Source organism: Urocitellus parryii, chromosome 10, assembly GCF_045843805.1.
Source record: "Urocitellus parryii isolate mUroPar1 chromosome 10, mUroPar1.hap1, whole genome shotgun sequence".
Classification (NCBI taxonomy): Eukaryota; Metazoa; Chordata; class Mammalia; order Rodentia; family Sciuridae; genus Urocitellus; species Urocitellus parryii.
The window spans coordinates 125,647,370-125,669,510 of record NC_135540.1 but is presented as its reverse complement, the minus strand read 5'-3'; the positions used below and the strand labels follow the sequence as shown (position 1 = coordinate 125,669,510).

The 22,141-nt window shown below is 35.0% G+C and overlaps 1 protein-coding gene and 1 pseudogene across 1 annotated transcript in view; both read left to right on the top strand.

The window, feature by feature from the left end:
- The window catches only part of Rbpj (recombination signal binding protein for immunoglobulin kappa J region), a 93,273-nt gene that overhangs the window by 9,463 nt on the left and 61,669 nt on the right, over positions 1-22,141 (top strand). The window lies entirely within an intron of this gene.
- LOC113192757 (small ribosomal subunit protein uS12 pseudogene) lies at positions 705-20,745 on the top strand (annotated as a pseudogene).

Sequence of the window (22,141 nt, the reverse complement as noted above, 5' to 3'; positions counted from 1 at the left end):
GGTAAGTAAGCCTTCTTTGCCCTGGTCTTTCCCTGCTGTATTTAATGTGATACAGGATTAATTTATGTCATTTACTTAAATAGGTAGTTAATTAGTTTTAACTCCTGAAAATTATCAGTTAATAATGAATTAAGTATTTTTAAAATTACATTAGAATTTAAACACACATCTACATGGTAGGTGCAAAGTTTTTTGTTTTTTGTTTTTCATAGTTATTTCTGGGAAGTAACTGTCTTGATGTGGACATTTTTCTTTTGCCTGCCTGCCTCTCTGTGTGCCTGGATTAAATCCAGGGGCCTTAAACATGTGAATATTTCTTTCCTTTTTTTTTCTCTTTTCTTTTTCTGTGATTGGTCCCAGGGCCTCAGGAATGTCCATTTTTCTTTTCTTTCTCTTTCTCATCTCTTGGCTTCATTCTTTCCTTCTCTTCCTTCTTTCTTCCATCCATCAAATGCAGGACCTTGAGTATACTAGTTGAGTATACTACTACTAAGCTGCTCCCCAGCCCTGGAAATTTTTCTTAAGGACTTATTATTGTCTCATCTGCATATGGTCATTTTGATTTTTTTTTCTAATTAGAAATGTTTATCGTAAGAAATTAAGAAGTTATTTAAATATCACATAAAGTGAACCACTGTAGTCCTACAGCAAGAATAATTACTGTTAAGAATTGGGCTTTCACTCAGCCCTGCAGCATCAACAGAATGGGCAAGTGACGAGGTCTTCATACTGCCAGGAAACTCCATAGTCAATGAAGGGACCAGAAGTGACATGATAAACAATACAAGAAAGCCCATTTGGGCACAAGCCTGAAGACCAACCCTTTTGGAGGTGCTTCCCATGCAAAGGGAATTGTGCTAGAAAAAGTAGGGGTTGAAGCCAAACAGCCAAATTCTGCCATCAAGAAGTTTGTTTTCAGGGTCCAGATGATCAAGAATGGCAAGAAAATCACGGCTTTTGTACCCAATGATGATTGCTTGAACTTTATTGAGGAAAATGATGAATTTCTGGTTGCTAGATTTGGTCGAAAAGGTCATGCTGTTGGTGACATTCCTGGAGTCTACTTTAAGGTTGTCATATCTCTCTTTTGGTCCTATACACAAAGGCAAGAAGGAGAGGTCAAGATCATTAATTTTGCTGATGAAAACAATAGTAATAAATTTTTATATTACAGAAAAAAAGAATTGGGAGTATATTCCTCAATTTTTTTTAATGGAAATGCTAACACTCTATTACATGTTAAAAATATCAAAATATTAGTAAACAGTATTAAGGGGATCAGGTAACTGATATTTTGTTGAATATATAATGAGTCATCCAGGACATTTTGAGGGAGATGGTATCTCCTTTTACAGAAGTCTGAAGGTTGGGTATTTTAGTAACTTAACTTAAATCCATACAGTTTTACTTCTGCTTTTGCCTTTGATTCCCTACCCTATACTGATGGGGCTTGTGTTTGTCTTTCACTTCAAACACTTCAAAGTTAATTACTGGGTGGCAAAAACAATTCCAGATATAAGTAAGTGTGGTAGAAGTTTTTAAGGAAAAGAAGATTATAGTCTTTTCTATTAGATTACTTTAAAAGTAAATTATGTTTTCTAGAAGTGCAAAGTTAGATTTGATTAGACTAGTCTTTGAACACAAAAGATTATCTGAAGTAACATTATTTACCTTTTAGTTAACTTTTTTTGTTTGTTTGTTTTTTAAAGACTGGAGTCTTACTACTTGCTTCTCAGGCTAGTCTTGAACTCCTGGGCTCGATTCTTTTGCCTTAGTCCCCTGAGTAGCTGGGACTACATTTGTATACCACCACTCCAAGCTTCTATTTAACTTTAAAAATAATATTGTCAGAAACTCTGGCAGTATTGTCATTGTTAATTTTCTTTTTCTGCTACATATTTTTATTTATTTTTTCTTTCTAAAAGAACATACATACAAATGTTTTCATAATCTTATGGTAAGAAATGGTTATAACCAAAACACAGAATCAAAGGAAGATAACAAATTTGACTTTATAAAAATTTTAACTCTTGGACTGGGGATGTGGCTCAAGCGGTAGCGTGCTCGCCTGGCATGCGTACAGCTCGGGTCATCCTCAGCACCACATACAAACAGAGATGTTATGTCCGCCAAAAAACCCCTAAAATAAATAAATAAATTCTCTCTCTCTCTCTCTCTCTCTCTCTCTCTCTCTCTCTCTCTCTCTCTCTCTCCCCCTCTCCTCTCTCTTTAAAAAAATAAAAATAAAAAAATAAAAATTTTAACTCTTGGGCTGGGGATATGGCTCAAGCGGTAGCACGCTCGCCTGGCATGCGTGTGGCCTGGGTTTGATCTTCAGCACCACATACAAACAAAGATGTTGTGTCCGCCGAGAACTAAAAAAATAAATATTAAAATTCTCTCTCTCTTTCCCTCTCTCACTCTCTCTTTAAAAAAAAATTTTTTTTTAACTCTTCAGGAGGCTGAGACAGGACAATCACAAGTTCAGAGACAGGCTCAACAAAAGCAGGCATTAAGCGACTCAGTGAGACCCTGTCTCTAAATAAAATACAAAGTAGGGCTGGGGATGTAGCTCAGTAGCCAAGTCCCCTGAATTCAATCCCTGGTATGCAAAAGAAAAAAATATATTTTTAAACTCCTATGTAACAAAAACAAAACTGAGTAAGTGAAAAGCTAAGAGAAAATAAGGTATTTAATATCAAGAATTGACAAAAGGTAATATGTGGAAAATAAAAGTTCATTACACAAAATAAGATGTATTTCATTAGAAAAATATGGATAAAGAATAACTCATAAGGAAAATGAAAATGGGCAATAAATTGATGTTACAAAACAGACTATACTTCAAAATGTCTGGAGTTTTCACATTATCAGAGTTGCCGGATGTATCTTGGGCAGCAACATAAATAATAAGAGAAACACTTTCAAAACGGCCACTAAGAATAATAGGGAGCCATACCTATTGATACCCACAGTCATAGATGAAATGCTATTTAAAAACCCAAGCAAGTAGAAGAAAATACTGTTTAATTAATATAGGCCAATTTATGTGAGGAATGCTCTGTTCTGTTCTTTCTGATTTGAAATGCTACTTTTACCATGATGTGTTATAATGGTCTTAACAGATTCCTGGTGTGAATTCATATTTACCTGATGCGTTTTCAGTTTATTCTGTTACCCGAATGTAGTGTTTGGTAGCTCAAGAGATCTTTTGTTGCATTTAGACATTGGCATAGTCTGGTGAGGAAGTTAGTATTGTGATGTTTTACAGAAACATAACCAAGTTCACCTGCCAGTTGGTGGAAGAGTCAAACCCATATCTCTGGATTTTAATTTTATTGCCATTTTGTAGTATGAATATCTTGTAGTGATATATAATTTAGCATTTGATGCTGCTACTGGGTTCAGTCTTCTTTTTCTCTCCCCTGAGCATGGTTAACTCTTAGTCATCATAAAACACATGACTGGCTATACTCACTAAGCAGAGGAACTTCTCCCTTAGTACAGGCAGAGAATAAATTGAGGCAGGAGGGTAAAACTGTGTAGAGAATTGATTTGTGTGGAGCTTTTTTTTTTTTTTTCCCTTCATTTCAGTATTATTTTGGGAAAAAGGTTTGTGGAAAGAATATAGACTGGTGGCTGTGAAACACATCTATTGTCTACTAATTTGGTGATTATCTCTGCTTTGATTTTTTTCAAGCATAAATGATATCTCTGGCATGGCAGGGAGCTTAGAAAATGATCCTAGCACCATGTAAATGAAAGGTATTACCATGGAGAGTGACTTAAGATTCTTATGGTTTGGTAGTCTAGGTACCGTTAATTCTTTCTGTTATACTGGACTATTTTTAATTTTATTTTATGTAAAACTGTTCCATAAATGTCATTTTAAAATCTTTAATGTCAAAATTTGTTGTTTTTCTATCTAAGAGAGCAGCTGTGGATGTGGCTTAAAAACTGATGAGTATTTACAATGATGAGCCTTTATGGAGCAATGAAAGACTGCTTACAAATTGTAGTCACAGTTGGGATGAATTCTGTGTTTGTTATTTCTGAAACCCTATGGGTGAATATTTTTTGAATGGAAGTGAATTAGTGTGGTACAATTCTGAGTGTTTTTATTCTAGTAATCTTAGCTTTTGCTCTTTCCCTCTTTTAACTTTGAGGGAATTTAGAATATTTTCACATGACTGTTTAATGATTTTTTTCCTCCAAACACATTATTTGGATAAGTGTAAAGGTAAATTGTAAATTTAAGATGTTTTATGGACATGATTTCTGACATCAAATAGTTTATAATAGCTTTATGGATGACACTTTACCTCCTTCTACTGTGTAAAACTATAGATGTTGGGTGGTTTGAAGCCAAGTATTTTTTGTTTGATATATTTAGTTTATACATTTGAATAGTTTTTGGCCACAGTGCCTGTATCCACTTTTATTTAAAAAGAAAGTGGTTTTAAGTTGGGCATGGTGATCATGCCTATATTCCCAGTGGCTCCAGAGGATAGCAAGTTTAAAACCAGCCTCAGCAGCTTAGCAAGACACTGTCTCAAAATAAAATAATAATAATAGGACTGGGGATGTGGCTCTGTGGTTGAGAGCCTCTGGTTTTAATCCCTGGTACCATAAGAAAAGAAATAAAATTAGTTTTAATATGTTATTGAGACAAATAATAACTGTAAATTATTTAAAGTTGTTTTACTCTGAGATGCTAAAAATAGCATCTGGAGTTGAACTACAAAAACAAAGGGAGCTATGATATGTTCTGTCAAAATATTTTTGATATTTCTTTGATAACTTAAACTTATAGTTTATAATATACTACTACTTTTATTTTATTATATTAAAATATTTAGAAGATTTTCAAAGAATCTTACAAAAATCTTATCTTAAAAAGGGTAGGGTAAGGTGGTGCATGTTTGTAATCCCAGTGGTTTGGGAGGCTGAGGCAGGAGGATTGCAGGTTCAAAGCCTGCCCCAGCAAAAGCGAGGTGCTAATAAACAACTAAGTGAGACCCTGTCTCTAAATAAATACAAAATAGGGCTGGGATGTGACTCAGTGGTCCAGTGCACCTGAGTTTGATTCCCGGTACCCACTTCACCCCCCTCCCCACAAGAAGAGTAGGGTAGCAATAGATGAAAAAAATGAGGATTCCCTGGCCAAAAGGAAAAAAAAAGAAACTGGGGAACCCACTAAATATTTGAGATTATGGTCAATATATCTGAAGATCTTATACTATATTTGCAAATATCTTCACTACTTTTATATATTTAAATCATCATAATTTTACTTTCTTTGGAAAGTCAATGTTTAACATGCTTCCTGATCATAAAATGTTGAGTACTGAAGATGTTAAAAATACAGGTTGAATGTACAGGCTTATTGGTTGTTACTTTAATTAATTAATTTATTTTTCACAATGTTGGGGATGGAACCCAGGGCCTCACACATGCTAGTCAAGCACTCTGCCACTGAGATATACTCCCAGCCTTTAAATTTAAAAAATCTTGTTAAATTTAGTCTCATTCTTCCTAGTGGTTAAAGGAATTTAAACTGTGACAGTAACATCTGTTCTTTTATTGTGTGGATCATGTTTTCAGGAGGATTTTTATGCACATTAAAAATAACAATTTTTGTGAATTGTAGTTATTATCCACAGTCACTTTTAGATATAAAAACATACCCAGTGAGTTATTTCTGATTCATAACCAAATTTTAGAAGAGCAGATGTATACTACCAATGGAATAATTAGCCAAAAAATATTAGGGGTTTAGAGATCCTTTGTGTAACACTTAACATTAATTTCTTGGCTAGTTTATCTGATTAATTAAAGTTTTGCAGCAGTTAGAATTTCTTTTCTTCTCTTGGGACTTCATAGTTGTCACTGATAGCTGTAATCACTAGGGAAGTAGAAATATTATTTCCATCAAACAGATGGCTTTCCTAGCACTGGTCCTTAACAGTTGCCTACTAAGGTTCATGTATATGTTGGCTGATTTCCCAATCACACCAACTCAATGTACTTTTGAAAGATTGCACCTGGTAACAGATGACATTGTAGATATTAAAATGACTTAGTGAACTATACATATTTCCAACTTTGGGAAATGCTTTAGTTAACCATGCCTCAAGGGAACAGTCTGCTCCAATGAGAGGAAATCACTTATTGTTGGATACTTCGTTTCACTGATCCCTGGATGTTCTTTTGTTCAGCTGTCCCCTCAGGAATTCCTTAGCTACCTTTTCAACTTTTTGACTTTCAATAACTGCCATTAATGTGCCATTTTCTTCTCTGCATAGTCAGATGACTACCTCCATCCAGTACTTTGAATCATTGAAAAGCTTACAATTGGGGCTGGGGATGTGGCTCAAGCGGTAGCGCGTTCGCCTGGCATGCGTGCGGCCCGGGTTCGATCCTCAGCACCACATACCAACAAAGATGTTGTGTCCGCCGAGAACTAAAAAATAAAACATTAAAAATTCTCTCTCTCTCTCTCTCTCTCTCTCTCTCTCTCTCTCTCTCTCTCTCTCTCTCTCTCCCCCCCCCACTCTCTCTTTAAAAAAAAAAAAAAAAAGAAAAGCTTACAATTACAACATTGTATCTTTTTTTTTTTAATTGAAGCTATGGTGGTGACTTTGTTAATGGGCTACTTTCCCTTTTTAAATGTGTCTGTTTTCCTGCTCCCATTAGAAATTAAAAAAAAAAATTGGATATCTACATATGTATTTATGCTCCTGAAATTTACAAAAGAGTCATCTATTAAGATTCTAAAAATTTTGTAGGTTGTATTACTCTGTAGTTTTTTTTTTAAAAGTCAATTTGAAATTTATTTATTTTTTTAAGAGAGAGAGAGAATTTTTTAATATTTATTTTTCAGTTCTTGGCAGACACAACATCTTTGTTTGTATGTGGTGCTGAGGATCGAACCCGGGCCGCACGCATGCCAGGCAAGCGTGCTACCGCTTGAGCCACATCCCCAGCCCAACTCTGTAGTTTAAGTAGTAAGAAATGTTTAGTCTGTTTTTAAAATCATAATAATACCTAAAATGACTCAGTGACATTTTGAAATATGTGAAGGCAGGTTACCATTGGGAAGAGAGGGTATAGCATTATTTCTCTAATACAGCTATTTGGGCAAACCCCAAGAGTGAATAGAAGTCATAGAATTTTGCCATGAAGGAAAGAATTCGGATGCTTTACACATATTACCCGCAGAACAGTAGTTCATTTGTTGAGATGGCACAGAGATAAATGGATGGGAGAGGAGTTAGGTTAGTATACTAATGCACTGAAGTTAGGTTAGTGTTGGGAATTTTGTGTTAGCCAAAAACTTTAGTTGAGTTTGAGGCCCTTGTGAGAGAGGTAGATATATGTGGCCTGTTATAAAATATACTTGAAGACTATTAGGTGGTAACTGGAACCTTGGAAAGCAGAGACAGACCTCTGGAAAGCATCAACATTTAAGGAATGAGTCTAGTGCCACAAAAATGGAAACATAATTCTAGAAGGGAGGAAGCTTGTCAGTTGTGTCAGACACTGCAAAGAGAGCAGGTTAGATAAAACCAAATGTTGATTAGATTTAAGACATCAAAGATCTGGCAAGAGCAATTTTCATGGACTGGTTGGAGTTGTAAAATGGTTTGTCACAAGTTGAAGAGTTAGAAGTAAGGGAATAGAAACATCTTTCAAGAGTAGTGGCTCTGAACTTATTGTGGGAGGATGTGGTTGGTGCAGTGGAGCTTTAAAGGATGAATAGGCTTGGCTTGTTTATTAGATGCTTATTGGAAAGAATTCATCAAGAGGGTGAGGTGGCGCATGCCTGTAATCCCATCAACTCTGTATGCTCTGAGGCAAGTTCAAAGCCAGCTTTAGCAACTTGGCAAGACCCTACGCAACTTGGCAAGATCCTGTCTCAAAATTTAGAACAAAACAAAACAAAAAGTCTGGAGTTGTATGTAGCTCAATGGTAAAACACCTCTGGGTTCAATCCCTGGTACCAAAAAAAAAAAAAGAAACTCAAGGTTGTTGTATGTGTGTGTGTGTGTGTGTGTGTGTGTGTGTGTGTGTGCGCGCGCGCGCGCGCGTGTGCTAGGGATAGAATACAGGGCTTCATTAATGCTGCCACTGAGCTACATACCCTGCCTCTAGTTAATTCCTGTGGTTCTCCCCCGCCCCCAAATAAAGCAAATAGAGATACTTTTAATAGTCATTGGTAGAAACCCAGTTTATCTTCGCAAGTAATTTTTAGTAAGAGCAATGTTTTTGAGTATCAGTTGCTTTCTCTATCTTTCTTTCTTTCTTTTTTTGGTTTGCCTCTGTCCATATACTGCAAGAGCTTTGTGACACATAGAGCAGTTTGTTTTTCCCTCCTTCCTTTTCTCTTTTCCTTCCTTCCTGTCCTAGATTTTTGATTGCATACTCTTATTAGCAGAAGGTTAACATGTATCCTAATACATATGACTGTGTTAATTATAGTTAAATATTGTACTGTACTAATGCACTGAAGTGTATGTGTGTGTATATGTATATATACATATGTATGTGAATTATATATATGTATATTTGTATATATACATATAAATGTAAATTTGAAATTTTGAAAGATATTGTGGTAAAGATAAAGCAAATAAAGATACTTTTAATAGTCATTGGTAGAAACCCAGTTTCTGTTCACAAGTAATTTTTAGTGAGAGCAATGTGTTTGAATATCGATTGCTTTCTCTCTCTTTTTTTTTTGGTTATGTGGAGAATTGAACCCAGGGCTTTGTGCATGCTAGGCAAGGGCTCTACCTCTCAGCAATATCCCCACCTTCATTTAAAAAAAGAAAATTGTGGTAAATTGTAGTATAATACACTTTTATTTTTAAAATTTTGGTGAATAATTTGTGATGGAGTCATCCAAAGACTGGTTCCAAGTTCATTATTAAAATATAAATCAAATGATTTTTATAGCTGAAAATTTACTGTTTAATATTTACTCTAAATGTTTTGATTTACAAAAATAGTGCTGGGAGTTTAACGCTCACTGGTAGTGTGTTCTTAGCATATCCAAGAATCTTTGATTTTGATCCCTAGCACCACCCAAAACACAAAAATTACCTGCATAGTATAAGAATCTGCTTGTCTTCTTTGTATGAAAAGTAATCAATTTAGGGGAGCTCTTTTTATAGAGAAAATAAGTAACTTGTCAATGTTCACAACTTTCAAGTACTTTGCCACTTGATAAACAGCAAACCTTTATGAGGTGTGACAGATTTTATTTTTCCCTGTCTGGTGAAGATGGGTTGTTTCATAACACTAACCTTATCTGTGATATCTGGTAGTACTTTGTGCCTTCTGTCTTGAGTTTCTTAGGTTGCTAATGAAAGAATAAATGAAGGTCTTGTGTAGTTTGAATCTCACAAGCTTTCCTCAGAAATCTCATCTTATTTCTGCTGAAGCAGCCACGCTTTGTGGTAGATAATGCTTACTGTTTTTTCATAAAATGTTTTTATTACAGAAATCAAAGACATCCCTCCATGAAGATTGAGAACTTGTCTTTTGGGGGTTTTGTTTGGTTTTTGGTACCAGGGATTGAACCCAGGGGCGCTTAACCACTGAGCCACATCCTTGGCCCTTTTTTGTATTTTATTTAGAAACAGGGTCTTGCTAAAGTTGCTTAGGCCTCACTAAGTTGCCAGGACTGACTTGGGTTCCTCCTGCCTTAGCCTCCCAAATGATGGGAATACAGCCATGGACCACCACATCTGGTGGCTTTATCTTTTTATTCAGTGTTTTGTCCCTCTCACCTAGAAGAGTGCCTGTTTGATAAAAGATACTCAAACCAGGTAAGGTAGCACATGCCTATAATCCTAGCAGCTTGGGAGGCTGAGACAGGAGGATCATGAGTTCAATAACAGCTTCAGCAATTTATCAAGATCCTAAGCAACAGTGAGTAAGATCCTGTCTCAAATAAAAAGGAGAGAGGGTACTAGAGATATAGCTCAGTGGTAAAGTGCCCTGGGTTCAATATCCAATACCAAAAAAAACCCCCAAATAATAAATATTTAACTGCAGAATAAATTTACTGTTAAAAATGTTTTCTTAGAAAAATTTGCATTTTATTATGAAGCCAACAAAGGCTATATAAAGGTAGAGTATATTAGAAAAACCAACTGTACTATCAACTTTATGGAAAATTTCCCACACTAGGTAAGTTTTCTAATACGAGTCTTCCCGTGCTGGTGATCTTCAACAGTATTTTCTATGCATATTTATATAATAATTTACTGAAAGAGAAATTCATCTTAGTTTATGTCCATATTTTTTTTTCCAAGCCATACTTTACATACACACACACACACACACACACACAGTGATGGAAAGAACAAGTCTTTTCTCATGGTATTTGGCTTCTTATCATACACTATTAATATAAGAAACCTCAAAAGAGGCACATAAACAAATGTAGTTAAATTCAGTGGAATTTTCCAAAGTACTGAATTGAAAATCAGGACTTTAAGCCTTGCTGGTGGAAAAAACCCATAAAACTTTTAGAGATAGTGATACACGTTTTAGGTACTTAGTTTTTAAGTATCTTGCTAGTATGATGACCTAATATTGTCATATGCTAACCTTTTAGGGCCTAATTTGTATGTAAAAAGAGGTCCTTAATAGATGTGAATCTGTGTTTTTAAACAGACATTTTATTACTTCTGTCATCTTGATTGTTTTGCTTTATCTGATTAAACATTGCTTTTGCTTGGTAAAGAGGGAATAAATACTTGGAGGAAGTGGAGGCACACTTATGCTATTTATCTAATGCACTTAAATTATTAATATTATCTCTCATCACCTGTTTTCTTTATGCAGAAAGCCTTCACTTGCTTTTGAGGGTTCAGGACACTAAACTAGGTTATATCTATAAAACTAATTAGGCACATATTTTATGAGACTTGCTGAAACAAATCCAAAAGAGCACCATTATTAACTCTTCACATTGTGGAGCATTTCCTCTTCACTTCAGGTAATGATCGTCTAGCAGGATTGAATGAGCCCTCGCCATAGATTCATATATTTTTGAGCACCAACTCTGTTCTAGCCAATAGGATACAATTACGAAAAAGCAGATCAACCCGTACCCTTCCCCCAAAAAATGTGTAGTTATTTTCTTGTGAAAATTACTTTTAGTATAACCCAGTGGAAAGTGTTGCAATTTCTAAAGCCATTAAGTCAACCACTACTTAGAACAAAACACCTTGGAAGTTACATTTTAGTGGGTGACATAGACTAAAAACAAATAAAATAGTAATTGAGATAAGGGCTTTCAGAGAAAAAGCTGGAAATACTACAGGGAACATCAGTAAAGTTGTGCCTTTAAAGTATTTATGGAAGTTTGCATTGAGATGGTGACTATTGAGCAAGGAATCTTAAAGAGTGATTTGGGGAAGTATGTGTAAGTAAAGGGAAAGAACATGCCAGCTGGAAGAAACAGCAGATATAAAGACCCACAGGCACAGGGTTCCTGGATTAGATGGCATGTGAAATAAAGACAAGAATCAGAGATGTTGCCATAGTTGTTGGCCTGGATAATGTTAATTACAGGGTTGCCATCATTTGATAAAGGAAACAGGTTTGAGATATGATTGTGAGATGAACATGTATGCAAATGAACAATATGCTTTTATGGACTCTGGATTTGGGGGAGCTGACAGATTAAAAAATTTTAGGCTGGTGGCGGGGATGTAGCACATGGGTCAGATGCTTGCCTAGCATGCCCAAGGTACTGGGTTCAATCCCCAGTACCACAAAAAAATGAAAAACAAAAAAATCTTTGGCTAGTCAACTCTTAATAAGAAACATGGTTTTGAATAACTCTCCATTGCTTTCTTTCCTGAGTCATATTGGTAGCCATTATTATTTCTTTTGCTGTAGACTTGACTATACCAGGTACCTTATATAAGTAGAGTCATACAATATTTGTCTTTTTGTGATTGGCTAATTTCACAGGGTTCATCCATGTATAGCGTTTGTAGGTATTTTCTTCCCTTTAACGTTAGAATTGTTCTCCATTGTGTATGTGTGCCCCATTTTTTTTTTTAAAGAGAGACAGAGAGAGAGAGAGAGAGAGAGAGATTTTTTAGTTATCCGCGGACACAACATCTTTGTTTGTATGTGGTGCTGAGGATCGAACCCGGGCCGCACGCACGCCAGTGAGCCCACATCCCCAGTCCCTATGTGACCCATTTTTTAAGTCCATTTATCTCTTGTGAAGATTTGCATTGCTTATGCTCAGTTTTTTGTTTGTGAGAGGGAGTCTTAATCATTTTTAAAGATTATAGAGTTAATTGTTTAATGAAGAGTTAATAGATGAAATTAAGTTTAATAGAATTCTTATATAGGTCTGTTGTTGGATAATAGTGTTTGTTGCCACCAGAATAACTGTAGAAACACTTATATTATTCAACTTAAATGTATTTGGACTATAGGAAAAATGGCCTAAAAGGGTATCTTATTAGTAGTGGTAGAAACCGTAATGGCCAAAAGTATAGTATTAAGTAACTGGACTTAGAAAGCCTAAGATTTTGAATATACGATTGTTGGATTTATTGTGAAAATTAAGTAATATATTCAAAATTAAGTGTCTGAAACAAAGTATAATACATTATCTGGTTGAAGAACTGATTGAAAATAATTGAGTTGTTGAATTAATTAAATAAAACAGTCCCTGCATCTGATGATTTACCTTAAGTGATAGCAATATCATAAAATAGGGATTAGTGAGTTTGTTATTGAGGTAGTATTATTTACCACCTGTGAAACTGTCTCAAATTCTGATAACTTCATGGCAGAACATTTCTAATTTCAGTTCAAATGAGACCAATAACGTGAGAATAAGCATACAAGGAAGTTTCTCTTTTTGAAATTTCTTGTTACCTAGAAAACATTGACTTTCTAAGTTCTCTATAGTCAGTGACTATCTAGCAGAGTTGTAATTGTAGTCCTAAAGCCTGAAATTGTGATTTCTATTAGTATATTTTGACACAATTTCATCTCAGCAGAATGTGTTTTGGTTTGGAACACATCAACATAAGATTTTCCTTGGTATTCCTTTCTTATTAGAATATACACATAAAAAGCGGCACTTTAAACTTTTACAGCAGTTGGTGCATTGGAAAATGGAAAAGCGTTAATACAAAATTATGAAGGTTAATATAAAATCAAAACAGATCATAAGAAGACCCTTGGTGACTTGTTCTTTCTAGGACAGCTCTTTACCTTTATTTATTTCTTTTTCTCCATCTTACCTTAAAAGAAGAACTAATAGAAGGTACCTGGTAATTTAAATGAGATACTTAGCCTGTGAAAAGCACTATCTAAGTGTTATTTGTTAAATTTAATTTATTATTTCTGATCTGTATGTTTGAAATGTAGAGACATTTGATTATGTTTTTAGCTGAAGTTGCCTTTTTGTTTTCCCTCTACAATGTTTGACTATAGGATGATAATATTAAATTACTCTGTAGGAGTTAGTGGAAAATCAAACTCAGTTTCTCTTATTATGCACTTACTATATAGGTTACTTTTGCAATCCCAAAGCTTGTGGGATTTCTTCCCACAAGCAAATAAGCAATTGATTCTATAGCAGACCCCATCTGGCATCTTCCAGTTCAGTTCTGAAGATAGCATCAGATCCCATGGTTTGAAGTGTCAGTCTCCAAGGATGCCCCCAACTGTTCAGATTCTTTTTGGTCCCTCTTTGCAGCATTTCTTCCTCCTGGGTATGCACTCTCTCTGAAATGGAAGACTTATGATCTATTAGCCAAAGTAGGTCAGAAAACTTCTTTATAGCCAACTCTGAGACAAATGTGGGAGAAGATCAGCCTATGACCACATTGGGGAAGAGAAATTCTAGCATCTATGACTTGTCTTGGTGAAGGAGCAGGTGGAAGGGTGGCTGAGGTTAGAGAGAGTTTGTTTTCTGAGACCTACTTCTTAGGCCTAAAGCACCCCAACATTATAACAAAAGACTTGATTTTTCACCTTTGTGTCTCCGAAGCTGCTTCAGGAATTGAGGATAAAAAGCTAAACCTTATCAGCTTGCTTCCAAGTAATTGATGGACAATGTTTATGTAAAATTCAAGTATTTGCAGGAAGCAGAGGTGCATGCCTATAATTCCAGCTACTCAAAAGGCTGAGGCAGGAGAATGGAAAGTTTTAAGGCCAGCCTGGGCAACTTAGTAGTGAGACCTTGTCTAAAAAAATAATAAATAGGAAAATTTCAGATGTCTGTATATAAATGATAGTATCTGGTGTAATTCATTAATTCAATATTCAGTATTTTCTTTTGAGTTTTTTGTATATCTTATGCATATAAAAATTCATGTTAAATGCCTACTTAGCATAAATAATGTTTTATGGGCATTTAATATGTCCTATTTTGTTTTTCATGTATATTCATCTATTTCATTTTTATCCTTTATTCTTGTATTATACTTTTAATTATTATCATGTTACGTTAACTGTACTTTACCCACTGCTCCTACAGTTTAGAAATGGGGTGGAGGGAAAATAGTATATGCAAAGGCCCAGAGGTCTGAAACACTGTGGTTTACTCTGAGAGAGATACATAGTTCTTATGTGATTGAAGCATACACTGTATTAGTGTAGAAGAGAGCTGGATCAGAAAAAATCTTATGAGAATTAAGTTGAAATTACACCAAACCCCCAACTTACTCTTTTATGTCTTTGCTCTTGTCAAAAAATTAATTTCTTTAAGAGGAAGTCATCCTAGGTATATATTTAAAATTGCCAGATTTTCTGTTATATCTTTAAACCATCTGTTTTATACTGAAATTTCTGGTGGTTTAAGATTAAAGAATAAGATTCAGAGAAGAATAAAATAAAATTAGAAATGTGTGACAGATTAAAGCCTTGTTTAGTGTTTTTTGATTTTTATGTTTTTTAATTGCTAAACTTTCTTGCCCCTTGCTAAGAATAATATGATTGAAGAAAAAAAATTAAGAAGTTATTTATCACTTAGAAAGTGATAATTGTAAAATCATGTTAGCAGGTTATGATCTGTATTTAGGTAAAGTCATGACATAGAAAAGCTTGTATTTTACATATATTGAATAGCTTATGTCTGCATAAATATGTACTAGGTTATAATGTATACACACATATACACAAAACCTGCTATGTGTTGTTGTAAGCAAAGTTTGAAAAACCCTGTTTCATATTTCTGTATGCTTATTGACATTTCTGTATATATTTTAGATAGTCTAGTCATTTATTCTTGGTATTTGAAGAGCCACTGCTTTGTCCCCTCCCTTCCTGTCCAATTCTTTGGGTCATCACTATGCCAGAGACTGTTCTGTTTTGTATTTATTGATATATTTTTTCCTACCATCATGTGAATGTTATTTTTGTCCCAGTTTTTCAAAAGGAGAAGATAAAGTACCCAGAAGTTAACTAAATACCTGGAGGTTAATTGTCTTGTCTGAAGTCACAGAACTCTTAAGGGGTAGATCAGGGAATCAGATTCAGGAAGTCTTCTCTTTTAGAGTTCATTCTTTTTTTTTTTTTTTTTATTTTGTTTTTTTAAAGAGAGTGAGAGAGGAGAGAGAGAGAGAGAGAGAGAGAGAGAGAATTTTTAATATTTATTTTTTAGTTCTCGGCGGACACAACATCTTTGTTGGTATGTGGTGCTGGGGATCGAACCCGGGCCGCACGCATGCCAGGCGAGCGCGCTACCGCTGAGCCACATCTCCAGCCCAGAGTTCATTCTTATAACCACCAAGCTTGACTGCCATTCTGCCACCTGTGTCAAGGCACTGTGATAAGGGCTAGAGGTACAGAAGTATATACATCTTAAATAGTTCTTGATTGCCTGGAACTTAATGCATTTTTTTTTTTAAAGAGAGAGAGAGAATTTTAATATTTTATTTCTTAATTTTTGGCAGACACAACATCTTTGTTTGTATGTGGTGCTGAGGATCAAACCCAGGCTGCACGCATGCCAGATGGGCGCGCTACCGCTTGAGCCACATCCCCAGCCCCAACTTAATGCATTTATACTTAACAAATGTATTTATAGTTTTTTGTCTTGGTTAAAATATGTAAATATATGTGCACAGAAATATGTAATGTGGAAAAACACTATACAACTAACTAAACACATGTAATCAGCATATTGTCATATTCTTGATTTCAATATTATTTGATAACTGCTTCCATCATATGGATGTGCCATAATTTAATTATTGTCCTGTTATTGGAAAGAAATATGTAGGCATTCCTTGTGAACATTATAATACATTTATTATTGTCATTTCAGATTACTATGTGACACTGGATAAATGCATAAAAGTATAAAGTTGTTAACATGTTTCTAATTATATTCCTAAAGCTAATAATGCTTTAGGTGTAGTTTGCAGTAGGGCTTTTCTTACATCTTCATAAATACTGTGCATAATAATTTCAGTAATCAAACCAAACAAAATATAGTTGTCCCTTAGTGTCCCTATGGGGTAGGTTTCAGGACCTACCTAGGATATCAAAATTTATGGATGCTCAAGTCCCTTGTATATTCAGGTGTGATGTTTTTGTGTAATCTGTACACACTGTATACTTTAAATCTTTAGGTTACTTGGATAATTTCTAATACAATAGAAATGCTATGTAAATAGTTATTATACTGTATTCTTTAGGAAATAACGATGGGGGAGCGAGGAGGGAAAGGAAAAAGTCTGTCTATATATTAAGTACAGCCATAATTTGTTTTCCAAATATTTTAAAACCTAAACAGTTAGTTCTAATCTGTAGATTTGGAGCTGACAGACCAACTGTAATCAAAATATAATAATTAAAAAATGGTGTCTTAGTTGTTAATTTAAAATCATCTTCCTTCATAAGTTTTGCAGTCCTTCGTACGATCATCATGATGCATTTTTAGAGTATTTTGAGGAATATATTGCACATGTAAGTTTTAGTACAATATCAATATAATTCCTCAAATAGGTTAACTTTAAGAATGGAAAGTTGGGTTTAGCAAATATCATTTTTAGATTCTTAACCTATTAAAATCCAGAGTTTTTAGTTCTGTGACTGTTTCAAAGAAATTGACACAGGTGCATTCAAATATGTTGGAAATCATAATCTATAACTTTTATATAAATATTCATTGTTATATTTATAGTTAATTGTTATTATATTATCTATAATTACATAATACATTATATTTAGGTTTTTATAGGTTTTCTGCCTCTGGGATGAAGGGACAAAAATAGGTTAATATCTTTTCATAGTGTTTTTTTCCTATTTCTCCTGAAAGAGTCATATGAAATATTTACTTTCACTTATGTTCAAGCAATACTGATGTGCCTACTGTTTTTTAGAGCACATCATCCATGCCTGCCATCAGTTCTTTATGTGTAGCTGTCACTTGTGTATTGAGAGTGTGTGTGTAACATTTTCATTTATTTAGTAGTCATTATTCCTTCTGTATTCCAGACTTTGGTGGTGAAATACTAGGTTTACAAAAGACAAGTTATGCTCTTTAGACTTCACAGTATAGTGAAGGAGGCTGTAATAACTGGAATGGAAATGTATTTGTTTCTTCTATAAAAAGAACAAGCTGAAGTGTTTTATACACATTTGTGTAAGATTTTTAATAATTAATTTTGCAACTAAAAGAGGTAGTTGGGTGTCACAATTTTTGATGGATTTTTTTTGTTATAGTCCACTATTTGAATATTATGCTTTCACGGTGAATTATGCAAAAGACTTATGCTGATCATTTGAGTTTCTTAAGGTAACAGATTTTGAACCCTCAGTATAGTAATTCTGCAAGATTGTTTCAGCAATTTAAAAAATGGTGTCAAATGGTTTCTTGTTCAATTCATCTAAGTTGTTAGGAAACATTGGCATTCTAGTTCAGTTTATCACTTCTGCAATTAATTTTGGAATGCAGTGTTACTGAATGGTTTCCATTCAAGTCTTAAAGATGCTTAGGAGCTTCCTGTCCTTAATTTGGGGGATTTTTGTCAGTGCCTTTTATTATTCTTTTAGTCATTATTTGAAACATTGTTAAGAGCTATCCATTGGCTATTGTGTATTATCACTGCTAATCTGACTGCATGCCTTCAGCCTCCCTCAGTTAATAAATGATTTCTCTTCCTTTGAGGATAAGACTTGTAGCAGTCCAGGGAACAAGATGTAGCTGAGAAAATAGACATTGTACCCTTTTAAGGAAAATATCTTTTATGGTCATATTCTTTGTCAACTGAAATTTTAATTGATAACTACCATAATTTAGGTCACCTTAAAAGATTGAGAAGTGCATAACTTATGGATTTAATTTGTAGAAATAAAATGAAGTTTCAAAATATTATTCTGATCTTCCATGGTGGCTTTTAATAAATGTGCATGTAGTTCCTTACTAAAACATAGACAACAAAGTGTTTATGTAGTTATAAATTACAAAACAGACTAGGTTTTTTGTGAGGAATTTACATAATTAGATTATTTCCATTTCAGCCATGCTTGAAAAATAAATTTATGTATTTGACTTGATTTTTTTTCTAGTTGCTTCTGAAAGAAAGATTGATACAGCTGTGTGAATGGGTTTTGCATTTAAACATTGTGAAATTAGATACTTGTCCTCTCACTTTCATCTCTTAACTGTGATGTTGAGCACTTGGCTTAAATCTCTCTGATCCTTAATCTCTTTATCTGTAAAAGGAAGGTAGATCAGGATGAAGTAAAATACCATGAAGTCTTTAGCATGGTATGTGGTACATTATTAACAAATGTTAACACCAGTACCATTCCCTTTCCCCAACTACATTCTACAACAGTGTAGCTGTAGGAAAAAGAAATGCAGAAATTCCAATTGAAGGTCCAGATTTAAGTCTTAATTCTTTTATTTTACTATATATGTTTTCTTGGGTCAGACATTTTTTGGGTTGTACTTTAAGTACAGTCTGCTTTACCTATAAAATAGGGTTCTGAAAATTAAATGAGGCAATGAGTAAGTCTTTCTGACCTACTTTCCAGTGGTTAACCTTTTTTTTTTTTTTTTTTTCCCTGTGCAGGGGAGGAACTGTGTTTCAGGAGCATGAACCTGGTAGTTGTGTGTAGGTTAGAGCACACACATATACACAGCACCATTAACTGATTTTAAGTAGGAGCAGGGAGGAACCAGAGGATTTCACTAATGTGAAATTATCAGTTTAAAAAGATGGCTGAAACTGCAGACAGGAATTTCCTTGGACCAGGTCCTTTGTTCTTTTTCTTCATTAGTTTATTTCTACTTTGGTCAGCTTTTTTCCCACATGTGATTCTGCCACCATTGTTAGCTTTCTGAAGCATGGTCTACATTTTGTAATCTGCATTCCCCATAATCTGTAATCAATCTGAATCTTAAAAACATATCATTTTTTCCCCCTGACACTGGGCTTGAAAGTTTTTCATGAGCTGACTCTATCTTTCAAGGAGGAAATAGTTTCACTTTCTGCTTAGCATGTGTTCTTTGCCCTAGCTGGGAAACTTTGTCATCTTTGTGTATTGACCTTTACACCAGTTGTTCCATATGCCTAGAATATTAACAGAAACTTTCTCATCTTCTTTCTTTTTTTTCTGGAAAGCCATCTTTATGGCTTAGCTTTTTAAAAAATTTCCTGATGGATCATCCTAAAGTAATTTTCATTGCTTTATGACAGTAAATGCATGTATTTATTGATAAGATTAATCAGTTCGACTTTCTTTGCATAACTCAAGTATTCTTTTTGGTAACTGGATAGTATTAAACTTGCAGCAGAAACAGTGAATTCTTAGTAGATTTAAAATGATGCATAAAGCCAGGTGTAGTGCTGAAGGCCTGTAATCCCAGTAGTTGAGGAAGCCAAGGCAGGAAGATTACAAGTTCAAGGCCAGCCTGGGCAACTTAGTGAGACCCTAATAAATTAAAAGAAAGGGCTGAGAGTGCTACTTAGTGGTAGAGTGCTCCTGAGTTTGATATGTAGTACTGGGAGAAAAAATGTGATGCACATACTTCTTACTGTACCTTAATAATGGAATAATTTTAATGTTTTTATGTAAGAGAGGTGGGTTGTGGTGAACAGGAAAGAGGGACACAGATACCTGCCAGAGCAGTCAGGCAGTAAAACTTGATGGAAGCCATTCTGTAGAAAGTAATTTTTCCTCTGCTGTCATTCCATAGCAATTAACACAGAAGACTTCTTGTGATCAAATCAAATGTGTGTAGGGTTTTCCCCCACACATGGAACAGATAAACACAGTACAACAGACAAACACAGTACTCCAGTGGATACCATCTGTCTGTCCTCCAGTTCAGTTCAGTTCTGACACTTATCTACCTGGAGATAACATCAGATAACATCAGATCCCAAAGGCTTTGTCCTGGAGGCTGCCCCTCCCACATGCCTAGCACAAGTCCCAGGTGTTTTTTTCTATTCTTTTTTGATAGATTGCTCTAAACAGGACTGCTTCAACTCCATCTTTGAGTTCCATTAATTTGCCAGACTAGCTCACAGGACTCTGAGTAACAGTTATGTTTACTGGTTTATTATAAAGGATAATAAAAAGGTGGTGAGGTGACTAGGGCAAGGTATAGGAGAAGGGGCTAAGAGGTTCCATGGGGCATACTACACCCTCCAGGAACCTCTGAGTGTTCACCTATCTGGAAGTACTCTGAACGCTGTCCCTTTGTGTTTTTAGGGAGGCTTCATTACATAGACCTGATTAATTAAAACATTGGTCATTTAAGGTTAAATCAACTTAACCTTCAGCCCCTCCCCTTCCTAGAAGTTGTAAGTAAGGGGTAAAGTCCCAAGCCTCTAATCCTGCCCTTATCTTTCTGGTGGCCAGCCTATATCCAGAGTCTACAAGGGGGCTGCTTGCCTTCAGTAAAACTCATTAGCATACAGAACCACACTTATCACTTTGAAGATTCCAAGTATTTTAGGAGTTATATGCCAGGAAACAGGGATGAAAACCAAATTGTATTTCATGGTATTAGAGTCAACTATCTGTTCATTTATATGCATTCTGTTAGAAATAAGCTTTAGAAACTGGTACTCTTTTCCATTTAATGACTACTATGCAGTAAGTGATTCAGTAATATTTACATCAGGACATTGTTTGAAGGAAATCCTGTCACTTCACCAGTTCCCTTTAGTACAGTTGTGTAGGTGATTTCCAGTTCTCAGTCAACGAAGAATAGAGTAGTAGTTATTTGCAAGTGTACCTGGTTCCTAGCAAGTCTTCAGACATGTTTTTTAGGTATTTTCATTCCCTGAGAAGAAACTGAAGAAGTAATTGGGGTAAAGGGATTTGTGGGACTCACTAGAAAGATCTCTAAAACAATGGCTAACACCTGGTGCTTCTCATTCATACAAGGGTTCACATTAAAAATTACAGTGTTACATGGTACTAGCAGCACCCTTTGTTTTTGTAGTCATGGCAGCTTAACACAGCGCCCTAGTGGCTTAACATACAAACACTTAAGTCCTTATTTTTTGTTTTTGTTTTTAAGTCATTGAAATTATGAGACTATCATTCAAATGGAAGCATTATAGTTCTTCGGAACCATTATGATCTCAAAAGGAAAGGAGAATGCTAAAGATACACTGGCTGAGGTGTTTTGAGGTGCACCGAAGTGTTCCAAGCTGTCTGTGACTTACCTTAACATGTTCTTGAAGTACCATGGCGTGGATTAAAAGGTATGCTTTAGAAATCTCTCAGTGGGGGCTGGGGATGTGGCTCAAGCGGTAGCGTGCTCGCCTGGCATGCGTGCGGCCCAGGTTCGATCCTCAGCACCACATACAAACAAAGATGTTGTGTTCACTGAAAACTAAAAAATAAATACTAAAAAATTCTTTCTCTCCTCTCTCTCTCTCAAAAAAAAAAAAAAAAAAAAAGAAATCTCTCAGTGACCCCAGGGTCATGGGTAGAATGAATGCTCAGATTCTATATCTTATTATTGCATATTTTAATATTTAGATTGCAAGTGGTTATAGATTTATAGTGCTATTTTTGTTAAAAATATTGAAAGTTTTATGATTGAATTTTTTTTTCCTTTTTGAGATAAGGTTATGGAAGACATGAGGGTAGATATTTTCCTTCAGTAATA